Source organism: Canis lupus, chromosome 26, assembly GCF_048164855.1.
Source record: "Canis lupus baileyi chromosome 26, mCanLup2.hap1, whole genome shotgun sequence".
Taxonomy (NCBI): Eukaryota; Metazoa; Chordata; class Mammalia; order Carnivora; family Canidae; genus Canis; species Canis lupus.
Genome location: NC_132863.1, coordinates 37,367,013 through 37,384,635, shown reverse-complemented (window position 1 = coordinate 37,384,635; position 17,623 = coordinate 37,367,013). Strand labels below are relative to the sequence as shown.

At 52.8% G+C, this 17,623-nt stretch overlaps 1 long non-coding RNA gene across 1 annotated transcript; it reads left to right on the top strand.

The window, feature by feature from the left end:
* Positions 1-9,810: 9,810 nt before the first annotated feature.
* Positions 9,811-14,565, top strand: LOC140617904 (uncharacterized). Its single transcript, XR_012018049.1, has 2 exons — positions 9,811-9,982; positions 14,009-14,565. It is a non-coding gene; the product is annotated as an uncharacterized lncRNA (long non-coding RNA).
* Positions 14,566-17,623: the final 3,058 nt, after the last annotated feature.

Genomic DNA, 17,623 nt, shown 5'->3' with positions numbered 1-17,623 from the left:
CTCAGGTTTTGTGGCAGTCTCGGAACCCCAGTTGTGCAACCCCTCCTGGCAGCACCTTGGCCTCTTTAGGGTCTTGCATAGACCCCCACCCCCTTCTCTCAGCTTATGAGCATCCTCTCTTGTGAATTCCCTCCCAGAGTCTCCTTCCAGGTGTCCCTCTCCTCTCAGGCAGGGGTGGTGATCCCTGGCTGGGGAATGTTTCCAGCACTCTCTTTAGAACAACTCGGTTCCAACACTTCCAGCTTCAGGACTTCAGTTAAAATTCCAAGTCCCTCAGGAGGGTCTTGGTCCTTCCTGCTGCACTGGATTCGCTGCGTCGGGAGGATGGGACCTGTCCCTGGGGAGAGCTTTATTGACCCCTGGGGCTGTCACCGAGGCCCCCGCTCCTCCGGCAAGGGCACAGTTTGCAGGTGGCCGTGGTGCGGCCTGGACTTGGGCTCCCGTGGTCCTGGGGCCACCGCCTGGAGTGTGGACCCTGCACCCCTCACCCTGACTCTGCTCCTCTGGGACATGTAGCCCCTGATGAGGCCGTATGGCCACGTCCAGGTGAGGGTAAGCAAGGTCACGCACGGGGGCGCTCAGGACCCCGGTCCTTGCATGCAATCGGGGCCCCACATTAGCCCACGGTCCTCAGAGGGTCGCCAGTCGGGGTGACAGACGGGGCGAGTCCTGAGGCTGCCCCGGAATTAGGGCTTTGGCCTTAGGAAGGGAGATTTCTGTAGGAACGCTCTGGGATTTCCCCTGGAATGGCAACGTGGCTTCCGATGGCTCTCAGGGGACAAGCCATGAGAGGTTGACTGTCCTCACGCAGAAGGGGCCGCGAGGATGGTGGTCTTGGTTTGCCAGCTGCCGCCAGGCGGCCAGATGAGGACACCCCAAGCTCTGGGCTCGGGGCCTGCTGCCTTTTCTCCTTTTGCTTTTGAATTAAGAAAAAAAAAAAATCCCGAAGCCTCCATTACTGCAGATTCCCTGACACTCAGCTGTGGGCTGATCTTTCAGAAAGAGCATAGGTGTTTTCAAGGTTTTTGTTTTCTGAGTATCCTTTCTTTTATCTTAAGACTAGGAAGAGACATATGCTCTCGCTCAGGGCTGGAAAACCCGTCCCTCGCTCATTCTCAAATCTCTCCTTCTTTTTCTCTTCCTTTTCTGGCTAAATGTCTGGATTTGTGTTTCATTTTCTCTTTCAGGGCTGGCAGATGCTTAACTACCTACAAACTATAAAGTAGGTTGTAAATACCAGGTGATGTTGTTATTAGGATTGTCCATTATAATAAAGGCACGCTGCCCCCCCTCCCCAGCCTGGGTCACTGTGATTCCTCGTGGGTCCCCATGAATGTGACTAAGCACCTACTGGGTGCTGCAGGGGCAGTGGTGACCAGCACTGCCAGGGTCCCTGTTCTCCTGGAACTTACACTCGAAAGGGGGTCACAGAGAGTAAATGTGTAAAATGAAAAGACACAGGTGATATCAGACCCTAAAGAAAGTTTAAGAAGGAATGAGCAGTGACATGACACATGTGAGGGGGTGGCCGGTGACTTTGGCCTGGGGAGCAGGAAGGCTTTTTGAGGAGGGACCCCTTGGTCTGCCTTGTCTGGTGAGGAGGAGGCAGCCGAGGGCAGGCGTACTCAGGGAAGGTCGCTCCTGGTGGAGGCACCCGGAGTGGGACAGGCCTGGGGCGTGTGACACCGCAGGGTCGGACAGGGCGGCAGGTGGGAGGGGCGGCGCGGGCAGAGACGGGACCCGAGAGGAGCAGGTCTGACCCATCCGTCCCCGCGAGAGGGGCATTGACAGGTCCAGGTGGGGTTGCTCGTGGGCAGGAGGGGCGCAGGGAGGTGGGGACGAGGCCGGGCCAGCGTCCAGATGGGCCGGTGCTGGGAAGGCGGAACAAGGCAGCGTGTGCTCTGCAAACTGTCGGGTGCTGTCCCTCTGAGGGACAGGGGCCGGCACCTGCTGGGGCTCAGTGACATCAGGCTGCTGGGGGCGATGAGGAGGATGACCTCAGAGCATCCTCCCAGCCTGCGTTTCGGGGACAGGTCTGACCCCGGAGACGAGGTTGATCCCAGCGTGGAGCTGACAAGGCCAGAAACGCAGGTCACAGAGTGTTGTCAAATGCCTTCCTGACGACAGTGATGACGACGATGACGGTGTCTAACATGTCAAACCCTCGCGCCCAGTGGGCAGACACCGCTGAGCACTTTCCTGATACCTCCTGCTTTGCTCTGTCCTACTGTCCTCTGCACCAGGGACTGTCATCATCCTTGTTTTACAGACGAGGAAACCGAGGCAGGGACAGGGTAAATAGCTTGCGAGGTCACACAGCTAGCGAGTTGTGGGCTGGGATTTGAACGCGGAGAATCCGTGTCCAGGGCTGTGCTCTCAGGAGGCCAGGGGGGCCGTCCTGTCCACCTGCACAGGTAACCCCACGTGAACGGTTTCACGCTGAGGCCTTCTTAGGTGAAATTTGTTAGCATTCCGACATCCGGCTTCCAAAAATGCAAAATGAAAATACTTCACCCAGGTGTTTCCTCTCTTCCGTCCTTCCCCTGTGACCTCCCAGTCTCGGCTCCAGTCCAGACTCTGAGCCCCCCGGCCCCCACTCAGACGGGCAGAGCCCCATCTCCCAAGAGCCTGGGAAGGGCTGGGAATCGGCAGGTGGGGGGCCCGGGTGTCCACCTGCGGGTGAGAAGGAGCAGGAGCTGTAGCTTCGCGGCCGGGATGGCCTCTGCTCCGGTGCGGGTTACACTCGGGGGTCCACCTGCAGCGGGGAGGCTGAGGGGCTCGGGGCCGTGGTTCCCGGACGCAGAGCTTTCTCCTCTCTCACGTGGGACCATAAAACCAGAGATTAGAGCAAAGATGGCCCTTCCCAGCGGGCGGATTGTAGCTGAACGGGAGCCAGACATTCTGTTCTGTGGAGCCAGATCTGCCCGCAGCTGGGCGGAGCAGCCATCCAAGGCTTGTCCCTGACCCGCTTGCAGAGATGCGTGCCAGTGACCCGAGGAGCTTGGCCGTGATTCAAGCCGTGAGTAATAACGATGGAAACGCAATTTCCAGGGACCGGGCAATGAATACTCACACCACGTGAGGTCTGCACTTCGCTGTTCTTTGCTGAACACGGTCCTGTCGTTTGGACACCGTGGGCTGCTCGTGCGGTGTGTGCATGGAGTGTCTACACAGCATGGTGCGTCTACACAGCCTGGCCCACCGTGCTGCCCACCTGGAGCCCAGCAGCCGCACCCCAAGACTGAGCTTGCAGGAGAGCTGGCTCCTCCTTGAAGTTCTGAGGCATTTGTAACTGTGGTGCCTCCTGCCCCCCATTCGCGATGTCCTACATCCTAGGTCAGACTCTCAGAGGCTCAAGTCCTGTGCTGAGATTTTCCTGGCCTTGGGCTTGTTAACATGTGACCGTCTGAGGGGTCCTTGCACACAGGGGTGGGGGGATGTCCTTGGTCTGGTCCTGGTTCTTAAGAGGCGAGGCATCAGTCACCTCCCACGGGCACCGGTGCTAAAAACAGCATAATTTCCCCAAACACAGCTGCACCTGCGAAGGCGAGAACACAAGGCAGCCTATTTTTAGCAGGTGACAGACGGCACACCCGGGAGCTATAATTAGCCTCTTGCTCCAAGGGTGGGGTTTCCAACCCGATGCAGGGTGACTGCCCTGGGGTCCCCTCACCTCGGCACCTGTCTGTGCTGTCAGAGGCGGGAAGGGGCCCGCTGCACCAGGGGAGGCCCTGGGGTTCCCCGGGAGCCCCGGGAGGGCGGCAGAGGCCCTTGCGGGTATTGGGCCCCACCTTCGCTCACTGCCTTTCTCCTCTGGCCTGGCCATTTGCAGAAGGCTCGATCCAGTGCCCGGATGTAAGCGCTGTCCTCCTCGGGGGATGACCCGGCCAGGCCGGGGGATAGGCATGACCGGTCACGTTGGCGTCAGGCTCGCAGGTCGCCTGTCCCCCACTCCCGGCTGCCCTGCGGGGGACAGGGCCGGGGTTGCTGAGCTGTGGCCGAGAGCGCACGCGGGGCCCTCCCCACTGTCCCTCTGCACGGCTCTCAGCGGAGCAGGGACGCCGGCTCCTGGAATCAGGGCTGTATTTCCCTGGTGACCGTGACCGAGAGGTGGCCGGAGGGATGCGAGCACCGGCTCTCCTTCTCGGGCCGTCGGCTGGGAGAGCGCCCGAGCGCAGGCTCATCTGGTGAAGGATCCTCAGTTTCCTTGGCTGCACAGTTGACGCGTAGTTGGGCCTGCCTCCTCTCGTTTCTATAAAGTAGGAATGTTTTCAATTGGCAAAGGACAAAAAAACCCCATAGGCCAAGGCACAAAGGAGTTCATTGGCTCAGGCAAGTGGAAGTTTCCAGAAAGAGCTGCCTCAGGCACTGACTTAGGAAGAAGTGAGAACCAAAGGGAGGAAATCTTTCACGAGGTAAACGTTTATCCATCCAGGCTTCCAAACAATCGTCTCTGGCTTTAGGGGTGGGCGCGGGTGGTCCCGCTGGTGACGGCCATGCTGGGGGGGACAGGCCCCGCCTCGGCAAAGCTCAGGGACCACCGGAGGGGGCCGGGCCGCGGGGTCGGGCAACCTGGCTGTGGAAACTCAGGGAATGCGGGACACCCCCCCGCCTGTCTGTCTGTCTGTCCTGGGCCCGGCCCGCACCGCAGACCCGCGCCTGTTGCTTTCCCTGTGAGGTTGTTGGGAGCACACGCGGGGCGGGCTTGCGGGGCCCCCAGCATCTGAGCCAGCGGGGCCGCGGCCGGGCTCGAGTCCGCATCCCCGGGAAGTCCGAGGCTGCCACAGGGCCTCCGCGATTCGAGGCTGAGTCGGGGGTGGGGGGCCCTCGGCCCCCACTTGCCGCCTCCGTGGGGATGACTCCCTCTGCACCTGCTTCTGGGGCTCCTGCGGGGAGTCCCCGCTGCTCCTCCTCTGCCGGGTCCCTCCTCCCCGGGATTCCAGGCCAGAGGCCGCAGGGACACGCACATTTTACTAGTGACAATGCAGAGGCATAGACGCGGGCCACGTGGGCAAGTCTCTGGCTGCCCTGGGGCCTGGGCCGTGTCTGCCAACTCCAGCCTCAGGTGTAGCTTAGCACCCCCAAGTCCCTTCTAGCTGCTCCCCCCAAACTGCCGCTCACCCCCCGAGTATGGCTTCCCAGCTACTGCTCTGTGGTCTGCTTCCAGCCTGGGGACCACACCGCCCACGCTAAGTGGCTTTTCGAGATGGTTTCCACACAGGAAAGTTCCTCTCCTCTGAGCGGCTCTCCTCCCAGCTGGTGAAGGTGGGTTTTCTCCCCACTGCTCCCCTAATGATGATCACGGCCACTTCCTGCGTGACTGCTCCCGGCCAGCGTGGGGCCTGCGCCCTTCCCGCAGGAGCTCACTTCTCTGCATCGGGACCCCACGGGGTAGGGCCTGTTTCCCCAGGGACTTGATGGGGGTTGGGATTTGCGGGGTGCTGTCTCACCCTGGGGCCAAAGCTCCTCACCATTGCTCAGGGTTACCCGGTTTGAATCATTGGAAGGCTACCGTGTCGCCTTTCCCACACCCACACACTTGCAGGAAGACCCTTTACTCCAGGGGGTGGGCGCGCATTTTCTGCCAAGCACCAGACCCGCAGCTCTTCCAGGTTTTAGGGACACTTGGTTTCTGTTGCAGCTTCTCCACTTGGCCATTGTGTGGCCAATGCAGCTCAGCCAGGCAATATAGGAAGGAATCTGTGCGCTGACGAAACTGATTTACAAAAGCAGGGAGTCAGCCTGGGGGGCACAGTTTGCTGACCCCATTCACTCAATAATTTTCTCTAAATAAACACATTTTTGTTTTCCCTCGAAAACACTCACTTGAAAGAAAACTATGTCAGCAGAGTGGACGGAAACGCAGCACGGCTTGCTGGAAAAGGATGGTAACCATAGAAATTAAAACAACAAGCCTGAACAGAGGGCCTGCATTCTGCCCCCAGCCCGGGGGCCTGTTCTGTCTTTGTTCCAAAGGATGACAAGCCCAGGGAGGGGCTGGAGGCATATTAGCAGCAAATCACGATGCTGTCTTTGAGGTGATGGGAAGGAGTGGAGAAGAATTGGTACAGGATGTAACGTTACTACAGCCGTGTCTGTTTGTCTTGTGACAAGGTCTCAGGAAGTGCGCGGGAGGCTCCGAGGTCAGAGGAGGGAGGTGGCAGGGGTGTGGGGCTGCATTCCTGATGGAGCAGTGGGGTGGGGCACCCCAGGCAGGCAGCGGGCTTAGGGGTGTGGGGACACCGACTCTCAGGACGACTCTCAGGACGGAGGCCAGTGTCTTTACTTCAGGGCAGGCAAGCTCCAAGGGGCAGCCTGAAGGTGGCTGCTCAAGCTTAATTGTGTCAGAGAAAGTCCAGCTGCACCATCAGAAAGAGAATCGGCTAAATTCCCTGCCTAATGGTTCCTTTTTTCCCCTCATTCCTCCACTTCTTTATCTTTCTTGCTCTTGCTCACTCTGTATATTTACACGTGCACGCACACAAGTTCTGCCTCTCTTAAAAAGACCACATATTCTGGTTATCTTTCATTTCTGACAACCACTTCCTCAACCTCCCCACCCTACAGAGCTGAGCAAAGAATTCAGTTAGACTTTCTGCAATGTCAGGGCTTCTCCTGTGAAATTGTCCCCACCGTCTCTCGGAAGCCAAGTGCCGACTGAGTCTATTGATCCCCTGCTCCTTCTATCAGTGTCAAATGCCTCGTGTGTCTCTTGGCAGGGGGCAGTCCTAATTCTATTAATAGCTTTAGGTTTTCTTATCATGGTCCCACATTCCCGACCTCATCCTCACCAGGTCCCCAGCCTCTGCTCTGCTCAGAGCTTCCCACCTCCCTGCATCCCTTGCAGTGCCTCCTGGTTCTGCCTGCATTCTCCTGCACACAGACTTTCCTGTTTTTACTCCTATTGAAAGCATCGTTTTACTCTGTCGTGCCTATTTATTTATTAAAGATTTTATTCAGGGGCAGCCCCGGTGGTCCAGCGGTTTAGTGCTGCCTTCATCCCAGGATGTGATCCTGGGGGCCCAGGATCGAGTCCCACATCGGGCTCCCTGCATGGAGCCTGCTTCTCCTTCGGCCTGTGTCCCTGCCTCTCTCTCTCTCTGTGTCTCTCATGAATAAATAAACAGAATCTTAAAAAAAAAGTCTATTTAAAAAAAATAAAAATAAAGATTTTATTCACTTATTTGACAGAGAGAGAGAGAGAACACAAGCAGAGGGAGAAGCAGGGGGAGAGGGAGAAGCAGGCTCCCCACTAAGCAGGGAACCCAACATGGGGCCCAATCCCAGGACTCTGGGATCCTGATCTGAGCCCAAGGCAGATGCTTCACTACCGACTGAGCCTCCCAGGCATCCCACGGCTTGCCTTTTTATTTATTTTTTATAAAGATTTTTATTCATTTATTCATGACAGACACACACATACACACAGAGGCAGAGACATAGGCAGAGGGAGAAGCAGACCCCCTGCAAGGAGCCCGATGTGGGACTCGATCCCAGGACCCCGGGATCATGACCTGAGCCAAAGGCAGACACTCGACCACTGAGCCACCCAGGTGCCCCCATGTCTTGCCTTTTTTAAAGTGGGAGAAGAGATGATCATTCTGCCCTTACCAAAAGCCATTACTTGAAGCTTTCCATGGGGTGTGGAAGCAGGGAGGCCCATGGGTTCCCATATCCTTTGGGGGTATTGCTGACCGCCTTAAATTCACCAAGTCGACATGATTTTTCGACTGCAACAGAGTTCCCCTAACTTCAGGCATCCCTGAGCTACCTTTGTGATTGTAATCATCTGTATAACACTGCTTTTAGTATTATGAAAATTTTTCTTTTATTTTTTTTATTTTTTATTTTTTTTAATTTTTATTTATTTATGATAGTCACAGAGAGAGAGAGAGAGGCAGAGACACAGGCAGAGGGAGAAGCAGACTCCATGCACCGGGAGCCTGACGTGGGATTCGATCCCGGGTCTCCAGGATCGCGCCCTGGGCCAAAGGCAGGCGCTAAACCACTGCGCCACCCAGGGATCCCGAAAATTTTTCTTTTAGATCAATTTACTTGGGAAAAAAAAGACCCCTTTTACTCATCATAGGCAATAGCATCAGTGAAGTTACGGATTTGATGTACTAGCTTTTTTCTAATACACATCTAATAGTCTTATATACTATTGAAATAAACAATGTTCATATTTTAAGGGCTCCAAAATCATCTTTGTGGGGACCCTACCACAAAGATGCAGGAACCACATGTTGATGTAACTTAGCAGCTTTTCTGTCTGGAGGGTGATGCAGATTGTCATTTTCAAACTTCTGCTTAGCCCCCAAATTCTTAGTCTTAAAGAGAATCTTGTGTTGAGTTCCAGTTTGGGAACCCACTGAAGGGGAGCTGCTGGCCTCGGAGTGGGATCTGGGAGGAAGCCAGCCTCCCTCCTCCCCTGGCCACGTGGCCAACGTCGGGGTTGCTGCCTGGATGCTAAGACTGGATAAGGACCCAATCGATGCTGGTACCCAGTGTATGCAGATTGGAGAGGTTGAGGGTCAGGGGTGCACCTGAGTGAGTTGGGCTTGGTGTCAGGAACAGCAGAAACTCCAGCCCGGGTGAGTGGGTGCTGAGCACGGTGGGCAGGCACTCAGCCTCCACGTCCACTTCTGTCCTGATGCTTCCTGGCTGCAGAAGCCCCAGAGCTACTGCTTGCATTTCCTAGGCTCCTGTGGATGGTGGATATAAGGTGGGGGTGTCCTCTGCTACCCGTGCTGGGTCCCTCACTGATGCGTGCCTGTCCTGATGGGTGGGGCTTCAGGATGATAGAAAGTTCTGAAACAGCGTCCTAGATTCTGGTAGCCTTGAAATGCACGCCTGTCCCAGATTTCAGGGAGAGTGTTATTGAGATGTTCTCAGCCAAGTGACGAAAATTAAGTTGTTTTATGTCAGTAACAGGTAAGTGTGACTATGTCTGAGGAAGTAGGGGCTGAAGCCTACTTTCCTCCCCAGGGGACTGAGGGTGTGAGTCCTTTAGTGAGGTCAAGAGTTTTGGGGTCAGGGACCATGAGACCCCTGTAGGTGGCAGGTCAGGGTGTTGGTGACTCCCCTCTCCTGCTCAGAGCGGGCCTCAGGGCTGGGGCACACCCAGTGAGCACAGTCCCCAGGGCCTGGGATGGGTTGGTGGGTTGGGGGGCAGGCAGGGGGATCCTAGAGTCCTAATCACTGAGCTCTTCTCCACTGCCCAGTTTAAACTTGCCCCAGCGGATTCGCTTTTTAAGTCAGTGGAAGATTGATGATTTCATTATTTGTGGTGCTCGGCAATAAATCTGGGAGTTTCGGCTAAAGCGAGCATTTTGCCCGCGTCGTGTCTTCGCTGAGTGTTATTCATCACGTCCAATCACTCATTCACCTCCGGGGCCGGGGCCTGGAGGGGGGCAGGTCCTCCCCAAGTTGACATCTTTCATCTCTTAGGGGCTGGGGGAAGGGGGCACCGTCCAGGAAGCGCTGGGGCTGGGAGGGCGGGTGGAGGCTCAAGGTTGGGGAGCAGCTGAGATCTCAACAAAGGCCAGAGAAGGAACCAGAAGGGGGTTACAGGAGAGGCCTGGAGGGGAGGGGGCTCAGCGTCCGGCCCTTTGCCAAGAAAATCTCCCATGAAGGAGAAGAGGTAATGCAGTGGAGAAAGGAAGAGAAACTGCCAGAGAGTTCTTGCCAAGGGAGTGTCGAAGATTTTAATTCAAGATGAAATGTGTTCTTGTTTGTGTACAACTAATTTCCCTCCCAAATGAAGGGTTTTGTCTATCACTCGGGTGTTTCAATAGCAACCGTGTAATTAAGGTAGCGTGCGCCTCTCTGGTTTGCGAGGCAGGCTGTTTGCGTTAACATGTTGGGGAAGCAAACATGGCTTGGGCTGCTTCCTGGGTCCAAGGAGGGAAAAGCAAAGAGTCAAAGAGACCATCTCCAAATAGAGGCTTGGCTCCTGCAGTGATGATGTCATCTGGAAACTGTGAGTGCAATCGCCCTGAATGAGGGGGCCCCCGGAACTCCGCTCTGGTTAGGGGAGCGAGCGGTGAAGGACGGAGGATGTGCCCAGAGATTGTAGGAACGGGATCATAACTCACATGCTTACAGAGGCCAGGGAGGTGGTGTATGTGCGGGAAGTGTGTTTGAGTGTATTTTTTTTCAGTGCTATTGTATTTCGTCTGTGTAGTAAATACCTGGGGAATTCATTTCCACCAAGAAATAAGCATTCTCAGTCTCGTTAAAACACATGGCTTTCTTGATCTATCTTTTTGTTCTGTTGTTTTTAGTACAGAGATGAGTAGAGAGATTTGTTTTTATGATGGAGAAAAGGCCCAGCAGCCTGAGAGATAATAAACAGTGATGACTTTCAGGTTCATTGCTGAGGGGCAACAGAGAGGGTGGAGGACTGTAGTGAGCTCAGCCTCGTGGCCCACCCACCGAGGGCAGCAGGGATTTGCTCAGGTCATGAGTTGCTTAACGGAAAGTACATCCAGTTTTCTGTGTGTTTGATTTTTTAGAGGAAGCTGGAAATCTAGATGTTTATGCCAAATCTTCTTTTTTTTTCCTTCCAGCTTCATTGAAGTGTAATTAACAACTAAAATGGTAAAATAGTTAGTGTACAGTGTGAAGAGTTGATCTACACATACCTTGTGGAATCTTCTCATTTTTAACGTTGAAAACCAACTGTGTAGACCAAGTTTGGGGCTGGTCACAGCCTATCTCCTGGCAGGACATGGCCCACAGTGAGTGTGTCACTTGCCACCTGGGGTAGATTTATATTGACCTGCACACTTTAGTAGCAACATTTGCTTCTAACTTTGGTGACTGATTCATTTCATCTGTCTAAGATTCATTTTTTCCAACCATAAAATCAGCTCCTTCTATTTCTGTAGCGGGTTATGTTTAAAGTCTCTACAACCTACTTACTTATCCTTCCCTAAGTTTGTTTTTTTGTGGGGAACGTCTTGAGAGCCCGAATCAGAAGATCCATAGATCTTTATCCAAGTTCTGGGGGGCTCTGAATTAGTTATGAGTTAGCTGTGGCTACTGTGACCATGGCTAAATGGGACACATGATACAGGTTGATTTCCTCCTCATGTGAACCCCAGAGCTGGTGTGGCAGTTCTGGTCCATGAAGCGAACCCTCTGTCTTTTTGGAAAATGTGAGCAGGTTCACCCTGAAAGATGGGGCCCCGGGAGCTCTGCTCTGGTTAGGGGAGCGGTGAAGAGGAGGACAGAGGTTGTGTCCAGAGATTATATGAACGGGATCATAACTATGCCTAGGCCATTGGCTCTATCCATTTGATCCAGATGCCCCATATCTGTATTTTGGCAGTGAGAAGAGGGAAAAGGAGACAAGTAAGGTACACTTCTTCCTTTATGGGTGAAGCCTGGCGTGGACACTCCTCACCTCCGCAGCATTTGCTCACTTTTCCACAAATCGCAGCAAGGGAGGCTGGGAACTGTTATCCTAATTCTGAGCTGCCATGTGCCTGCCACACAACAGAGGTTCAGAAGGGGTGTATGGATAATGGGGGGCAGTTTGCTCCTGCAAGCAGATAAGGAGGTGGCCAACTCAGTCTAAAACAAACAAAATCCCTGTATCTCACTTGGGATTCTCAACTAACTTCTAGTTTTACTCTTGAGAGGTGGCAATTACTTGGTTTTCGACCTTTTTAACAAGTTTTAAAGCAAAATGGTTTTCCCAATTAATCTTAACACTATAGCGTCCCAAACCTCAGTAACTTCCGTTTTCTTCTTGTAATTTTGGACACATTTGTCTATCAACTGAATGATTATTTGCTTTATGTTTTATTCTAAATAGACTCAGTATTTTTTCCTCAAATTTATTAAAAATAAGTTTTGCTGAATGAAAAAAAAAGTTTTACTGAATGATAATGAAAAAAACATCAAAATTTGAGGGATGCAGCTAAAGCAGTACAAGGAGGAACATTTATAACTTTAAAGAAGAAAATCAGTGACCTAAGATTCCATCTTAAGATGCTAGAAAAAAAATAAAATAAAAATAAAGAAAAAGAAAAAGATGCTAGAAAAAAAGATCAAAGTACAGTAGATAAGTAGAGGTAAGTAGAATTAAGATAAGGAACTGAAGTTAATGAAACAGAGAAGCTAAGTTAATAGGTAAAATTAACAAAGCCAGAAGTTAGTTCTTTAAAAACGTCAATAGAATATATAAACCTGTAATGAACATTTTGCTGCATCTTGATTTTATCACTCAATTCCTCATGGAAATATCCTCAACTGATCTAGCATAGACCTGAATTATTCTTTACAATGGTAGTTTATTTTGTTTCTGGTTTGGGGCCACTAAGAACAACACTGCGGTGGCATTTTTGTGTAAAATGTTACAAGATAGAAGTACTTTTATTTCTACAGGCCGCATTTCCAGCAGTTTCAGAGCTGGGGCACACTCTTCTGTGAATTGTCTATTTATGGCCACTGCCTCTTTGTCCTATCAGTTTGTAAGAGTTTTTTGTATACTGAACTCTTTGTCTATTATTGACTTACAAGTGCTTTTACAGATTTATATACTTTGTCATCATTTTATCTACAAAAATTCCAAATTTTTATATTTCCAGTATGTCTTTTTTTTTTCCTTTTATATTTTCAGTTATAAAATCCATCTTGGTTTGTAAAATCTCCCCAACCTCTCTAGATTGTAGTTGCAACGTCCTAGATTTTCTTGTAAAATTATTACATGGGGCAGAAGATGTTTCCTTCAGCGTCTGTCTGAGCTGCTGGGAGTCCTCTTGCTCCTGGTCATTCCTTTCCCAGGATGGTCCACTCCTGGTCACTCCATGGGGTACGAGTACAGAGGCCTGGACATTTGGGCATACTTACTCCAGAGCTCCCCGCTGGTTTTGCCGAGGCTTTTTCTGGCCTGCAAGGAAGATCAATCTTTTGCCCTGTCTGGTCTCCTCCCCCACTTCCCTACACAAGTGTTGATCCCCCAGAACATTTAGTCTCTGCTTCTGGAGACCCCCACCCTTCAACTCTTCTCTTTCCCTTATACCCACCATCTATATCAGCACACCCTCTACCCTAGGCCCACATGGTCTACCTGCCTGCCCTCCTCGAGGTCCCTGACTGTCATCTCTTGGAGGACTGTCATAACAGAGTCCTCCCCAGTCTCTCTGCTTCCTCCTCGCACCCCCCTGCAGTCTCTTCTGTGTCTGTGATATGGATGACAGATCCCATTACTCTTCTGACAGGAACTGCCATCTACTGGTCTTGCTCTGTGCAGAGCCCTTTGTATGGGGGACAGTGTCCCGCTCCCCCTGGTCCCTTCTGCCCCCTAATCTCTTCTTGGGGCTCCCCCGGCTCCTGCCATAATAGCTTTTCCTGGGACAGGCCTGGTGCTCCCCCTTGGGTCTTCAACTTTGCTCTGCCCTTCCTGTTCTTTGCCCAGATGTCCACTGCTGCTTCCTCACCTGTAGGGCACCTGCTCCAATGCCACCTCCTCTGCGGGCTCCTTCTGACTGCCATCTCCCTCCATAACCACCTCCACCGTTGCCCAGCTCCACCTTCTCCAGGCCACTCGGCACCACCTGATGACTTTATGCATTACAGAGGGCCTTATGCTGGATTCCTCCAGAAATCCACCCTGAGACTGGGTGTGAGAAGAGCAGTTTATCTGGAGGGAGCTCTGGCAGGAGAACAGGGAAGGGAGACCGGAAGGAGAAGGATCATGGCATCAACCCTAGTGGGTAGTTAGCAGGTGACCACCGTGGGACCTTGGGCCCAGTCTCTCCTTGTGGGTGACGGTGTGGAACAGGCCTTGGGGGGCTCCCGTCTGGCCCTTATGGGGGGCTGTTTGTCGGGACATCAGTTCCCACCCACGTGGGCTCCTGCAGCCGCAGCCCTCAGAGGGAGAGCCTCAGGGGCAGAAAGAAGGCACCGAGGGGCAAGTTTCAGGAAGGAGGGCGGCACTGGGTGCGGGCACACTCACGTCCTCGACTGTCACCGCTTGTTGTGTCTCCCTCTGCAGATCGGGAGCTCCTGCAGCCGGGTGGGTCTCTGCTGCATCCCCCGGGGCCTCCGCTGTGCCTGGGGCATCGCTGCCCCCCTCGAGACGTGTGCGATGAGTGGACGGAGCCTTAGAGATCCCTGGCTTGGGCTGCTGAGCGGGACGTCTGTAGTCCTCGAAGAGCCCAGATGCTGCAGCAAACGCTCTGCTCCGCCGCTTTGCAGACGTCAGCCCGCTGCTCTCTGGCTGGTTCTGAGGCCGCTGCTTGCAGCCAGGATGGGTCTCAGTGTCAGAAGGGCTCGGACAGGACAGACCTGCTGGCAAAGCCTCCTTTTCCTGCGGGTGCTGGACTGTTGCCCTTGGATTTTTTTTTTAAACCAGACTAACTGGTTTGCTCAGAAGAATACAACAAATAGATGTATTCTTCCCTGGTCCCAATAATCATTCAGTATCACTATGAACTTATAGGTTCTTTCTTTCTTTTTTTTTTTTTTAACTCAGTGTGTTCATATTTCTTTCCACACATTTTTTATAGCCAAATATTTTTATGTTTGTCTAATAGAAGCTCTTTCATCATAGCTTTTTCTGCCTTTCTATTTGTTCCCTTCTTTCTGTGAGTACTTCTCAGCTTTCTGGTATAAAACACCTGCCCAGAACGTTCAGGAAAGGTCAACATCCTAAGAGACGAGTGAAGGCACACTGTTCTATATTAAGGAGAATGAAAGGATCAGGACAACTAAATGCCTGCCATGTGTGGTCCCGAGATGAAGAAAGGAAAGCACGAAATCCAGACTGTATGTTAGATTGTGTTACTGTGTTGGCATTGACTAGCATGGATGTGAAAACAGGACCGACATTCTGCAGGAAAATGTCTTTTTCCTTAGGAGACACACACTGCAGGTTTTAGAAATGAAATCTTATGATCTTTACACCATCATCTCAAGTGATTTAGCCAGAAAAGGAAAACCATACACACACACACACACACAGACACACGCACTAGCGCCTGTGGACGGGGTGACCACAAGTGGCCTGGCTTGGGTTGTCAGCTGGAGAGTCTAGGTGAAGGATATAAGGATGTTCACTGTGCTACTCTGACCTTTTCATTCGGGTGGACATTTACCAAAAAAGTTGGGAAAAATAAAATAAAACAAGGCAAAAAAGATTCAGAAGGGACAAGAATTGTGGTCCAGACTGCGGGCAGCTGGACTCCCACCCTGCCCTAAGAAAACATCCTTTGGGATGTTTCTCATGCTGTGATTTAAGGACCTGACTGGGTTTGTGGGGTTTTGTTTTTTTGTTTTTTTTTCTAACCTCAGAAGTGTAAAATACAGACAGATTTGGAGAACTATTCCCTCTTATTCAGGAGAAAAAGGTAGAAAGGAAAAGAGGGAGAGGGGGTGAAGGCCTGAAGGCGGCAATTTGTTAATCAAATGTCTGAACCAAGTGCTGCGTCAGGTCCTTCTTCCTACATTATTTGTCCGATTCCAACAACAACTCACAAAAGACGGGAAAATCAAGGCTGAGAGAAGTCACAGGTCCGTCCCTGTCATCTCAGATTCAGGCGCTGGGAAAGAAATATGATTAAGTCAATCAGTCATAGGAGAGAGGTCAAGAGCTACCTGAACCCAGCGATTGTTAACATCCTGAGCACGGGTTACTGTTCATCAGAGAGCTTTGTAGCAGGGGGGCTGGGTCCTCGGGGCTGGGTCCTCAGGGCTGAGCCCGGAAAGGCCGCCTGGTCCTCTCCCCTCGGCTGCACATTGGCCCAGAGGGCGAGTCTGGGAGCACGGTCCCCCTCTGCCTGGTACCTGTTCAGAGGAAGCCCTGGCACCTTCCCATCAGGGGGCCCACCCCCATCCTCACAGCAGGGAGGGAGGCCCCTGGGGTCGAGGCCTGTGGGTGAGCCGTGAGGGGCAGCGGGGCTGGTCTGGGTGTAGCCTCCGGACCCCTGGTCCGCACCCCCTGGAACTCACAGTTCCACGGGCAGAGACTAAGCGGCTCCTCCAGTGATTCTGCACTACGATGCGGTGGGGGGCCTGTGAAAATTAGGATATTTTATTTAGGGTGAATGGGGGGGTACATCCAGCCCTCCCCAGCCCACCCCCCTCCATGCTCCACAGCCCGGGAAGGAAAGGACACGTTTGCTAAGACACTTTCTGATTGCGCTCCGGTGGAGATTTAAGCAAATTAGCCAATTAAGGCAGCTCCACTAACTACATTCCACATTCAGGCAGTTCGCGATTTACTTCCCACATGGACAAAGAAACTAAAAAAGGAACCAAATCAACATCTCAGGAAGGAAAAATAAAAATATCTTTGATGAACAAATTAAAGCGAGGGATTTCTCGATGATTGAAAGCATCCGAAATGACTCTCAGTCCAAGGTCAAGAGGCAGCAGCCCTTCCTGACCAGTTTCTGTCCTTCCTTCTGGAAGGTGCTGGGGAGAGAAGTGGTCTCAGCACCACCGCGGTTCTGAGGCTGGCGATCCCCTTCCAGGGAAGTGGGGCAGAGGGGAGAGCCGGGGTCTGGACGCTGCGGGGAGAGCCCAGCTCTGACAGCAGGGTTTGCACCCAGAAGTCAGGCTTGTGCCGGAGCTGCGACCCCAGGGGTGAGCTGGTCCCCCAGTGCTTTAGGAGTGAATCGCCCTGGTTGGTAGCAGGTGCTGGTTTCCGGGCTGTCAATCCTGCCAGGCCGATTCCAAGCTAGCAGGTAGTGAACGTCCTGAACATTCCACGACCGGCTCTCCGAGCTGCCGTCCTCTGCACACCGTGGGTGCGAGTGACCAGGCGGGTCCCCTCTAGGGGGTCCCCAGGCAGGTGTCAGGGCAGGGCCCACCCTGGGGCCGTGGTGGGCTCACACATCTCCCCACCCAGCGCCCACAGAGTCACGGAGGAGGAGGAAGGGGCAGATTCAGGCCAGTTAACCCTGGAGGAGAGAAGCCCGGGGGCCGAGGGGGGCAGGCTGTCCAGGGGAGAACCCACCCTGAGGGCCGGGAGAGGCCCTGGGGGCTCCCAGAACCCAAGGCTGTTTGGGAAGGACTCTCCTCCGACCAGGCCGTGGAAGCCAAACCTGGAGGGAGGGGTAGAGACTGTGCTACAGTCTATCAGAAACACTATGCAAAAAATTAGAGCTTGATTCTTTTTGAAGATTTCTTTTTTTTTTTTTTTAATTTTTATTTATTTATGATAGTCACAGAGTGAGAGAGAGAGAGGCAGAGACACAGGCAGAGGGAGAAGCAGGCTCCATGCACCGGGCGCCTGATGTGGGATTCGATCCCGGGTCTCCAGGATCGCGCCCTGGGCCAAAGGCAGGCGCTAAACCGCTGCGCCACCCAGGGATCCCCTTGATTCTTTTTGATTATTACTCTAAGAATTAGGGCGCATCTGCCACTATCACCCGTAAGTTGTTAAATATGAGATAAAAACTTATTTTTCTGTCAAATGTAGCTGCATTTTTCTAGATGAAGGCTTTGTTCAGAGGAGGGGGTTGAGAACAGGGCCTCCCCTGCCAGTTGCTACCTGGGCCTCCTGTCTGTGCCTCAGTGTCCTCATCTGTGAGATGGGACAGTGATCACACTGCCTAGGGGGTGGAGGATTCAATGCTATAATGTGTGTGGAGTCCTGAGAGCAGTA